General features: G+C 37.8%; 1 pseudogene; it reads left to right on the plus strand.

Moving 5' to 3' along the window:
* Positions 1-565: 565 nt before the first annotated feature.
* LOC110286351 (methionine aminopeptidase 2-like) lies at positions 566-4683 on the plus strand (annotated as a pseudogene).
* Positions 4684-11556: the final 6873 nt, after the last annotated feature.

An 11556-nucleotide genomic window follows, 5' to 3' on the forward strand; every position in this document is an offset into this window, starting at 1 on the left:
CTGGGGCATAGAACCTTCACAGGACGAAGGGCATCTCCTCCCATTGATGATTGACTAGGCCATCCTCTGCTACATATGCAGCTACAGCTACAAGTGCCTCCATGTGTTTTCTTTGATTGGTGGTTTAGTCCTAGGGAGCTCTGAGGTTACTGGTTTGTTCATATTGTTGTTCCTCCTAGGGGGCTGCAAGCCCCTTCAGCTCCTTGGGTACTTTCTCTAGCTCCTTCATTGGGGACCCTGTGCTCAGTCTAATGGATGACTGTGATCATCCACTTCTGTATTAGTCAGGCACTGGCAGATCCTCTCAGGAGACAGCTACAAGTTCAGAGCAGAGATTGAATTAACGACCATCCAAAAACTGCCCTACCTGGGGATCTATCCCATAAATAACCACCAAACTCAGACACTATTGCAGATGCCAACAAGAGTTTGCTGACAGGAGCCTAATTCCATACTATTCTTAATAGCCAGAAATTGGAAACAACCTAGCTTTCTAATACTGATGAATAAATAATGAAAGTATAGTACATTTATACAGTAGATCATTATTCGGCTGTTAAGAAAAATGAAATTTGCAGGTAAATTAATGAAGCTACAATCATGAGTGAAGCAATCCAGGCCCAGAAAGACAAAGATTGCCTGTTTTAATTTTATATATGGATGCTAGATATGTGTGTTTCAATCTGAATACCCATAGAGGTTAGATAGCTCAAAAAGAACCTTCTAAAGAAGAGGAAATAGGGGGTATGGGGGAATTTTGGGATAGCATTGGAAATGTAATTGAGGAAAATACGTAATAAAAAAAGAAGAGGAAGTAGAATATAATCTTATAAAGGAGAAATGAGTAGGAATATTAAACAAGGAGTAGAATTGGAGAACAGGTTAAAAGTGAGAATAGGGAGAGGGACAACTTACACTAAAGAGCTTTAGAAAAGCCATATGCAGACCGACTATTGAAGAAACTTCCTAATACATATACACATGAAACTAAACATTCACCATGTATTGATTGAAACAATGCCCCATTTTATGCTAGTCCATAAAATCTATGGTTCCAGGAATAGGTTACACCTCACTAAATTGTTGAGATTTTCAATCACTTTGTTGCTGCTCATTTTTAAGTAGGCTGAAAAGCAATCTGTATTATTATTATTATTATTATTATTATTATTATTATTATTATTATTGATTTATATCACTTTAGCAGGAAAGAACACAAAAATCCATTATGTCTCTTACTGACATATCTGCCACCTGCCCTCAATTTAAATATTTTCGTTCTCCTAGGAGACTTGTATATTATTTTTCTGTATTTAAAATAATCAGTGTATAATGTTGTTCTTGAAAATTATAAGAGCCTTCTAATCTGATTTTTAAACTGAAAGCTGTTGCTAGGGTGAAGCACTTCAAGTGAGATTTAGGAAATTCGTTGTAATGTTAGCTTCTTATTTGTCATTTATATCACATTTAACCAATGATGTCTTATCTATAGACTAATGATTCTTTATATGCTAAAATTAAGGAGCATGCAGTATTTCACAAAGATTTTATCTGTATTTAAATTCATTTTCATAACAATATAAAATACTGCTGTACAAAATTTAAAATAAATATTTCCTGCTTTGTATAAAAAAGAGAAAATTAGTTTTGTAATGTAAAGTATCTTGGGAATAAAACTATGTAAAAAAAGAATATGTGTATATTACTATTTCAAGAATTTTATCCTGTACAGTATAAAATATAGAATATTTCTATAAATTTATCCTGCAGATAAATATATTAATTTCTTTTAATTTTTTATTTTTATTAGATATTTTCTTCATTTACAATTCAACTGCTATCCCAAAAGTCCATTATACCCTCCCCACCCTGCTCCCCAAGCCACCCACTCCTGCTTCTTGGCCCTGGTATTCCCCTATACTGGGGCATACAATCTTCTCAAGACTAAGGGCCTCTCCTCCCTTTGATGGCCTACTAGGCCATCCTCTCCTACATATGCAACTAGAGACACAAGCTCTGGGGGATACTGGATATTTCATATTGTTGTTCTCTTACAGGGTTTCAGACCCCTTTAGCTCTTTGGGTAATTTCTCTAGCTCCTTCATACAATAGATGACTGTGAGCAGCCACTTCTGTATTTGCCAGGCAGTGGCATAGCCTCACAAGAGACAGCTATATCAGGGTCTTGTCAGCAAAATCTTGCTGCATATGCAATAGTGTCTGCGTTTAGTGGCTGATTATGGGATGGATTCCCAGCTGGGGCAGACTCTGGATTGTGATTCCTTCAGTCTCTGCTCCAAACTTTGTCTCTGTAACTCCTTCCATGGGTATTTTGTTCCCCATTCTAAGAAGGAACAAAGTATTAAATTCTTTAATGATGTGGTAACTGTCGATTTTATCTCCAATATATAATGATTTCTCTAGCATATGAAGTAGAACAACTTCATAAACATTTGCTAGTAAATGTACAGATATGAGTTTCTGTCTCAGCAAGTGTGTTCTGGCAATATATGTATTTGAGAAGAGAAGAAATTTCTTGTAATTAAGCATGAATTTCCTTCTCAAAAATATGTAATCAATCTCTCTCTCTCTCTCTCTCTCTCTCTCTCTCTCTCTCTCTCTCTCTTTCTCTCTCTCTCTCTCTCTTTCCCTCATGGAGGAGGCAGTATTCTTCGGGGCCACCTGAATGGTGACCTAGATTCAGATGACAAGGAAGAAGAAACCTCCAGCATGGCCAAGGAATCCTCCAAGAAGAAAAGATGGAAGAAGAAGGGCAAATGGGATGTGTCAGCAATTCAACAAGAACTTGAAAAAGAATCAGGAACTTCAGTGGATGAAGTAGCAAAACAGTTGGAGAGACAAGCACTGGAGGAGAAAGAGAGAGAGATGACTATGATTAAGTTGGAAATGGTGATGTTGATGGTACAAATGGGAAGAAGAAAAAAATGATGATGAAGAAGAAGAAAAAGAAGAAAAAAAAGAAGAACAACAACAAGAACAAGAAGAAGAAGAAGAAGAAGAACAACAACAACAACAACAACAACAAAGAAGAACAACAACAACAACAAGAAAGAAGAAGAAGAACAACAACAACAACAACAACAACAACAAAGAAGAACAACAACAACAACAAGAAAGAAGAAGAAGAAGAAGGAGAAGGAGAAGAAGAAGAAGAAGAAGAAGAAGAAGAAGAAGAAGAAGAAGAAGAAGAAGAAGAAGAAGAAGAAGAAGAAGAAGAAGAAGAAGAAGAAGAGACCAAAAGTTCAAATAAACACTCAGTAACAACACATAATCTGTATCCTAGTGGTGTATTTCCCAAAGGTCAAGAATGTGAATACCCACCCCCACAAGATGAGCAAACACCTGCCTGGAGAACCAGAAGTGAAGAAAAAAGGCCCTAGACCAGGCTAATGATATTTGGAACGACTTCCAAGAAGCTGTGAAGGCACATTGGCCAGTTAGGAAATATGTCATGAGCTGGATCAAGCCTGAGATGACAATGATAGAAATCTTTGAGAAGTTGGAAGACTGTTCCCAAAAGCTAATAGAAAATGGGTTAATTGCAGGCCTGGTGTTTCCTATTGGGTGTTCTCTTAAATGTGCTGAACACTACACTCCCAATGCTGGTGACAAGATAGTCTTACAGTATGATGATATTTGTAAAATAGACTTTGGAATATATGTGTTAGAATACTCAATTGTGCTTTTACTGCTACTTTTAATGCCAAATATGACACATTATTAAAAGTTATAAAATATGCCACTAATACTACAATAAGGTGTGCTGGGATTGACATTCATCTCTGTGATGTCAATGAGGAGATTCATGAAGTTATAGGCTCCTATGAAGTAGAAATATATGGGAAGACATTTCAAGTAAAACCCATGCATAACTTAAATGGACATTTAATTGGACCATATAGAATTCACAATGGAAGAACAGTGCCCATTGTGAAAGGAGGGCAATCTACAAGAATGGAGGAAGGAGAGGTGTACGCCATTGAGACTGTTGGGAGCACAGGGATGACATGGAATGTTCATACTACATGAAAATATTTTTAACTTGTTAATTTATTTTTATTAGATATTTTCTTTATTTACATTTCACATGATATAAATCCTAGTTTCCCCTCTGAAAATGCCCTATACCCTCCCCTCCCCTTGATCACCAACTCTCCCACTCCTCTTCCTGGCCTAGGCATTCCCCTATATTGGGGCATTGAACCCTCAAAGGACCAAGGGCTTCTCCTCCCATTGATGACCGACTAGGCCATCCTCTGCTACATATGCAGCTATAGCCATGAGTCATGAGTCCCACCATGTGTTTTCTTTGGTTGGTAGATTAGTCCAAGGGAGCTTTGGAGATGGGACATGTGCCAATAAGGTTTCAAGAACAAAACACTTGTTAAATTTCATCAACAAAAAACCCTTGCCTTCTGCCTAAGGTGGCTGGATCACTTGGGAGAAACTAAATACTTAATGGCTCTAAAGAATCTGTATGACTTGGGCATTATAGATCCATATCCACAACTGTGTAACATTAAAGGATCATACACAGCACAGTTTGAACATAGTTCATACTGTTGGATCCAACCTGTAAAGACGTTGTAAGCAGAGGAGATGACTATTAAACTTAGTCCAAAGCCAACTCAACGTCTTTATTTTCTAAGCTTTGTTGGAACACATTATGCCACAATTTGCAACGTGTTGTCTGTTTGAACAGGGAACCTGTATAATACCTTTATCCATGTTTAAGGAGTTTGATCAAAGGCAAACTCTCTACATGTAATTAACCAAGAAAAGGCTTTCAAGACTTTAATGTTAACTGTTTCGTCTGTCTAGGAAATGCTGTACTGCTAACTAGTTAGGAATTACTTACACGTTTTGTTTTGAAGACCTAGGAGATGCTTTTTGAATATTTATATTCCATATTCTTACTTGGATGTTTTAAATGACTATATATATTCAGTTCTGCTCCTATGCCCTTGATACTGCTTTTTAACCTTTCTGAAATCCATTTTCTAAAAAGTAAAGACATTTTTAAATCTGAGAATGTGTGTGTGTGTGTGTGTGTGTTGGTTTAAAGAAATCAAAACTACTTATTTAAATATTAAAAATGCAGGTATTCAAGTAATAATTTTTTTTTAATTTTTCAATCCTTGAAATTTTATGACATACCCCTGCTTTGTTGTCAGCCACATCATGTCCCAAGCTTTTAAATCTAGCAACTAGCTAATGTTGAAAATTATAATTCAGTGTCATATTATTTTAGAGTAGCCATCAATTAACAGTTCTGATTGGATCATGACAATAAAATTAGTGCATACAAATAAAGTGTAACCATGTTTGAAAACAGCTGTAAATAACCATGGATTTGACATTTTGAAAAATGTTTAGTGAAGGAAATGTAGATGAAATGTATGAAAAAAAGAGTTATACAGGAAAGTATCATCTGAATTTTATTCTTTATACATAAGTTTTTATTTTTATAGAATCAATATAGAAGATTTTAACAAAAACAGTACTAGGATAATATTGAGTATTTATAAGAAAGCTATTTTATGCTAAATTTTATTTTTCTTAAAGAAAGATATTTCCTAGGAATCAATATATAAGATTTTTAAAAAGAGTCCTAAGATACTCATTAGAAAATTCAAATGACGGACCAGCACAGGGATAGCTAGAGCACAGGGTCGGCTGACACCCGCCAGCTACCCACTACCCCCGCCACAGGATTTTTAGACTGCTGGTGAGTGGAACACAGCTTCTGCTCCAGTCCAATCACGCTGGACCTGAGACTGCTTTGGTTGGGGAGGCAGAAATCCGGCCTGAGTAGGGCCACAAGCCTCTACCGGTCAGAAAAGCACCGGGGTAGCTAGGGCGCAGGGTCGGCTGACACCCGCCAGCTACCCATGACCCCCGCCACAGGATTTTGAGACTTCTGGTGAGTGGAACACAGCTTCTGCTCCAATCTTTAAACAGTGACAAGGACAACAACTAACCCCAGAGATTACCAGATGGCGAAAGGTAAACTTAATAATCTTACTAACAGAAACCAAGACCACTCACCATCATCAGAACCCAGCACTCCCACTTCGCCCAGTCCAGGGCACCCCAACACACCGGAAAAGCTAGACACGGATTTAAAGCATATCTCATGATGATGGTAGAGGACTTCAAGAAGGACTTTAATAACACACTTAAAGAAATACAAAGGAACACTGGTAAACAGGTAGACGACATTAAAGAGGAAGCACAAAAATCCCTTAAAGAATTGCAGGAGAACACTACAAAAGAGTTACAAATCCTTAAAGAAAAACAGGATAACATAATCAAACAGGTAGAAGTCCTTAAAGAAAAACAGGAAAACACATCCAAACAGATGATGGAAATGAACAAAACCATACTAGACCTAAAAAGGGAAGTAGACACAATAAAGAAAATCAAAAATGAGGCAAAACTGGAGATAGAAACCCTAGGAAAGAAATCTGGAACCATAGATACGAGCATCAGCAACAGAATACAAGAGATGGAAGAGAGAATCTCAGGTGAAGAAGATTCCATAGAGAACATCAGCACAACAATCAAGGAAAATGTAAAACGCAAAAAGATCCTAACTCAAAACATCCAAGAAATACAGGTCACAATGAGAAGACCAAACCTCCAGATAATAGGAGTGGATGAGAATGAAGATTTTCAACTCAAAGGACCAGCAAACATCTTCAACAAAATTATATAAGAAAACTTCCCAAATCTAAAGAAAGAGATGCCCATGAACATACAAGAAGCCTACAGAACTCCAAATAGACTGGACCAGAAAAGAAATACCTCCCGACACATAATAATCAGAACAACAAATGCTCTAAATAAAGATAGAATACTAAAAGCAGTAAGAGAAAAAGGCCAAGTAACATATAAAGGCAAGCCTATCAGAATTACACCAGATTTTTCACCAGAGACTATGAAAGCCAGAAGATCCTGGACGGATGTTATACAGACACTAAAAAAACACAAATTCCAGCCCAGGCTACTATACCCAGCCAAACTCTAAATTAACATAGATGGAGAAACCAAAGTATTCCACAACAAAACCAAATTCACATATTATCTCTCCACGAATCCAGCCCTTCAAAGGATAATAACAGAAAAAAACTAATACAAGGACGGGAACCGGCCTAGAAACAACAAGAAGGTAATCGCTCAACAAACCTAAAAGAAGACAGCCACAAGAACAGAATGCCAACTTTAACAACAAAAATAACAGGAAACAACAATTACTTTTCCTTAATATCTCTTAATATCAATGGACTCAACTCCCCGATAAAAAGACATAGACTAACAAACTGGCTACACAAACAAGACCCAACATTTTGCTGCTTACAGGAAACTCATCTCAGAGAAAAAGATAGACACTACCTCAGAATGAAAGGCTGGAAAACAATTTTCAAAGCAAATGGTAGGAAGAAACAAGCTGGAGTAGCCATTCTAATATCTGATAAGATTGACTTCCAACCCAAAGTCATTAAAAAAGACAGGGAGGGACACTTCATACTCATCAAAGGTAAAATCCTCCAAGAGGAACTATCAATCCTGAATATCTATGCTCCAAATACAAAGGCAGCCACATTCATTAAAGAAACTTTAGTAAATCTCAAAGCACACATTGCACCTCATACAATAATAGTGGGAGACTTCAACACACCACTTTCACCAATGGACAGATCATGGAAACAGAAACTAAACAGGGACACAGTGAAACTAACAGAAATTATGAATCAAATGGATCTGGCAGATATCTACAGAACATTCTATCCTAAAACAAAAGGATATACCTTCTTCTCAGCACCTCATGGTACCTTCTGCAAAATTGACCACATAATTGGTCACAAAACAGGCCTCAACAGATACAAAAATATTGAAATTGTCCCAGGCATCCTATCAGATCACCATGGACTAAGGCTGATCTTCAGTAACAAAATAAATAATAGAAAGCCAACCTTCATGTGGAAACTGAACAACACTCTTCTCAATGATATCTTGGTCAAGGAAGGAATAAAGAAAGAAATTAAGGACTTTTTAGAGTTCAATGAAAATGAAGCCACAACATACCCAAACTTATGGGATGCAGTGAAAGCATTTCTAAGAGGAAAACTCATAGCTCTGAGTGCCTCCAAAAGAAAACTAGAGAGAGCACACATTAGCAGCTTGAAAACATACCTAAAAGCACTAGAACAAAAGGAAGCAAATTCACCCAAGAGGAGTAGACTGCAGGAAATAATCAAACTCAGGGGCGAAATCAACCAAGTGGAAACAAGAAGAACTATTCAAAGAATCAACCAATCAAGGAGCTGGTTCTTTGAGAAAATCAACAAGATAGATAAACCCTTAGCCAGACTCACTAGAGGGGACAGGGAAAGCATCCTAATTAACAAAATTCAGAAATGAAAAAGGAGACATAACAACAGATCCTGAAGACATCCAAAACACCATCAGATCCTTCTACCAAAGGCAATACTCAACAAAACTGGAGAACCTGGATGAAATGGAGAAGTTCCTAGACAGATACCAGGTACCAAAGTTAAATCAAGATCATGTTAATGATCTAAACAGCCCTATATCCCCCAAAGAAATAGAAGCAGTGATTAATAGTCTCCCAATTAAAAAAAGCCCAGGACCAGATGGGTTTAGTGCAGAGTTCTATCAGACCTTCAAAGAAGATCTAATCCCAGTTCTTCACAAACTATTCCACAAAATAGAAACAGAAGGTACTCTACCCAATTCATTCTATGAAGCCACAATTACTCTGATACCTAAACCACAAAAAGACCCACAAAGATAGAAAACTTCAGACCAATATCCCTTATAAATATTGATGCAAAAATTCTCAATAAAGTTCTTGCTAACCGAATCCAAGAACACATCAAAACAATCAATCTTCCTGACCAAGTAGGTTTCATCCCAGGGATGCAGGGATGGTTCAATATAAGGAAATCCATCAACGTAATCCAGTATATAAACAAACTCAAAGACAAAAACCACATGGTCATCTCCTTAGATGCTGAAAAAGCATTTGACAAGATCCAACACCCATTCATGATAAAAGTCTTGGAAAGATCAGGAATTCAAGGCCCATACCTAAACATGATAAAAGCAATCTACAGCAAACCAGTAGCCAACATCAAAGTAAATGGTGAGAAGCTTGAAGCAATCCCTCTAAAATCAGGGACTAGACAAGGCTGTCCACTTTCTCCATACCTATTCAACATTGTACTTGAAGTCCTAGCCAGAGCAATTTGACAACAAAAGGAGATCAAAGGGATACAAATAGGAAAAGATGAAGTCAAAATATCACTTTTTGCAGATGATATGATAGTATATATAAGTGACCCTAAAAATTCCACCAGAGAACTCCTAAACCTGATAAACAGCTTCGGTGAAGTAGCTGGATATAAAATTAACTCAAACAAATCAATGGCCTTTCACTACACAAAGAATAAACAGGCAGAGAAAGAAATTAGGGAAACAACACCCTTCTCAATAGTCACAAATAATATAAAATATCTTGGCGTGACTCTAACTAAGGAAGTGAAAGATCTGTATAATAAAAACTTCAAGTCTCTGAAGAAAGAAATTATAGAAGATCTCAGAAGATGGAAAGATCTCCCATGCTCATGGATTGGCAGGATCAACATTGTAAAAATGGCTATCTTGCCAAAAGCAATCTACAGATTCAATGCAATCCCCATCAAAATTCCAACTCAATTCTTCAACGAATTAGAAAGTGCAATCTGCAAATTCATCTGGAATAACAAAAAACCTAGGATAGCAAAAACTCTTCTCAAGGATAAAAGAACCTCTGGTGGAATCACCATGCAGGACCTAAAGCTTTACTACAGAGCAATTGTGATAAAAACTCCATGGTACTGGTAGAGTGACAGACAAATAGACCAATGGAATAGAATTGAAGACCCAGAAATGAACCCACACACCTACGGTCACTTGATCTTCGACAAAGGAGCTAAAAATATCCAGTGGAAGAAAGACAGCATTTTCAACAAATGGTGCTGGCACAACTGGTTGTTAACATGTAGAAGAATGCAAATCGATCCATTCCTATCTCCTTGTACTAAGGTCAAGTCTAAGTGGATCTAGGAACTTCACATAAAACCAGGGACACTGAAACTCATAGAGGAGAAAGTGGGGAAAAGCCTTGAAGATATGGGCACAGGGGAAAAATTCTTGAATAGAACAACAATGGCTTGTGCTGTAAGATCGAGAATTGACAAGTGGGACCTCATGAAACTGCAAAGCTTCTGCAAGGCAAAAGACACCATCAATAAGACAAAAAAACCACCAACAGATTGGGAAAGGATCTTCACCTATCCTAAATCAGATAAGGGACTAATATCCATTATATATAAAGAACTCAAGAAAGTTGTCTCCAGAAAGTCAAATAACCCCATTAAAAAATGGGGCTCACAACTGAACAAAGAATTCTCACCTGAGGAATACCGAATGGCAGAGAAGCACCTGAAAAAATGTTCAACATCCTTAATCATCAGGGAAATGCAAATCAAAACAACCCTGAGATTCCACCTCACACCAGTCAGAATGGCTAAGATCAAAAATTCAGGTGACAGCAGATGCTGGCGAGGATGTGGAGAAAGAGGAACACTCCTCCATTGTTGGTGGGATTGCAAGCTTGTACAACCCCTCTGGAAATCAGTCTGGCGGTTCCTCAGAAAATTGGACATAGTACTACCGGAGGACCCAGCAATACCTCTCCTGGGCATATATCCAGAAGATGTCCCAACCGGTAAAAAGGACACATGCTCCACTATGTTCATAGCAGCCCTATTTATCATAGCCAGAAGCTGGAAAGAACCCAGATGTCCCTCAACAGAGGAATGGATACAGAAATTATGGTACATTTACACAATGGAGTACTACTCAGCTATTAAAAAGAATGAATTTATGAAATTCCTAGCCAAATGGATGGACCTGGAGGGCATCATCTTGAGTGAGGTAACACAATCACAGAAGAACTCACACAATATATATTTACTGATAAGTGGATATTAGCCCAAAACTTAGGATACCCAAGATATAAGATACAATTTGCTAAATGCATGAAACTCAAGAAGAATGAAGACCAAAGTGTGGACACTGTGCCCCTTCTTAGAATTGGGAACAAAACACCCAGGGAAGGAGTTACAGAGACAAAGTTTGTAGCTGTGATGAAAGGATGGACCATCTACAGACTGCCGTATCCAGGGATCCATCCCATAAGCAGCTTCCAAACGCTGACACCATTGCATATACTAGCAAGATTTTGCTTAAAGGACCCAAATATAGCTGTCTCTTGTGAGATGATGCCGGGGCCTAGCAAACACAGGAGTGGATGCTCACAGTCAGCTATTGGATGTATCACTGGGCTCCCAATGGAGAAGCTAGAGAAAGTACCCAAGGAGCTAAAGGGATCTGCAACCCTATTTTTGGAACAACATGATGTACTAACCAGTACCCCGGAGCTCTTGTCTCTAGCTGCATATGTAT

Source organism: Mus caroli, unplaced genomic scaffold, assembly GCF_978045245.1.
Source record: "Mus caroli unplaced genomic scaffold, Mus_caroli_1 scaffold_5, whole genome shotgun sequence".
In the NCBI taxonomy this organism is placed as follows: domain Eukaryota; kingdom Metazoa; phylum Chordata; class Mammalia; order Rodentia; family Muridae; genus Mus; species Mus caroli.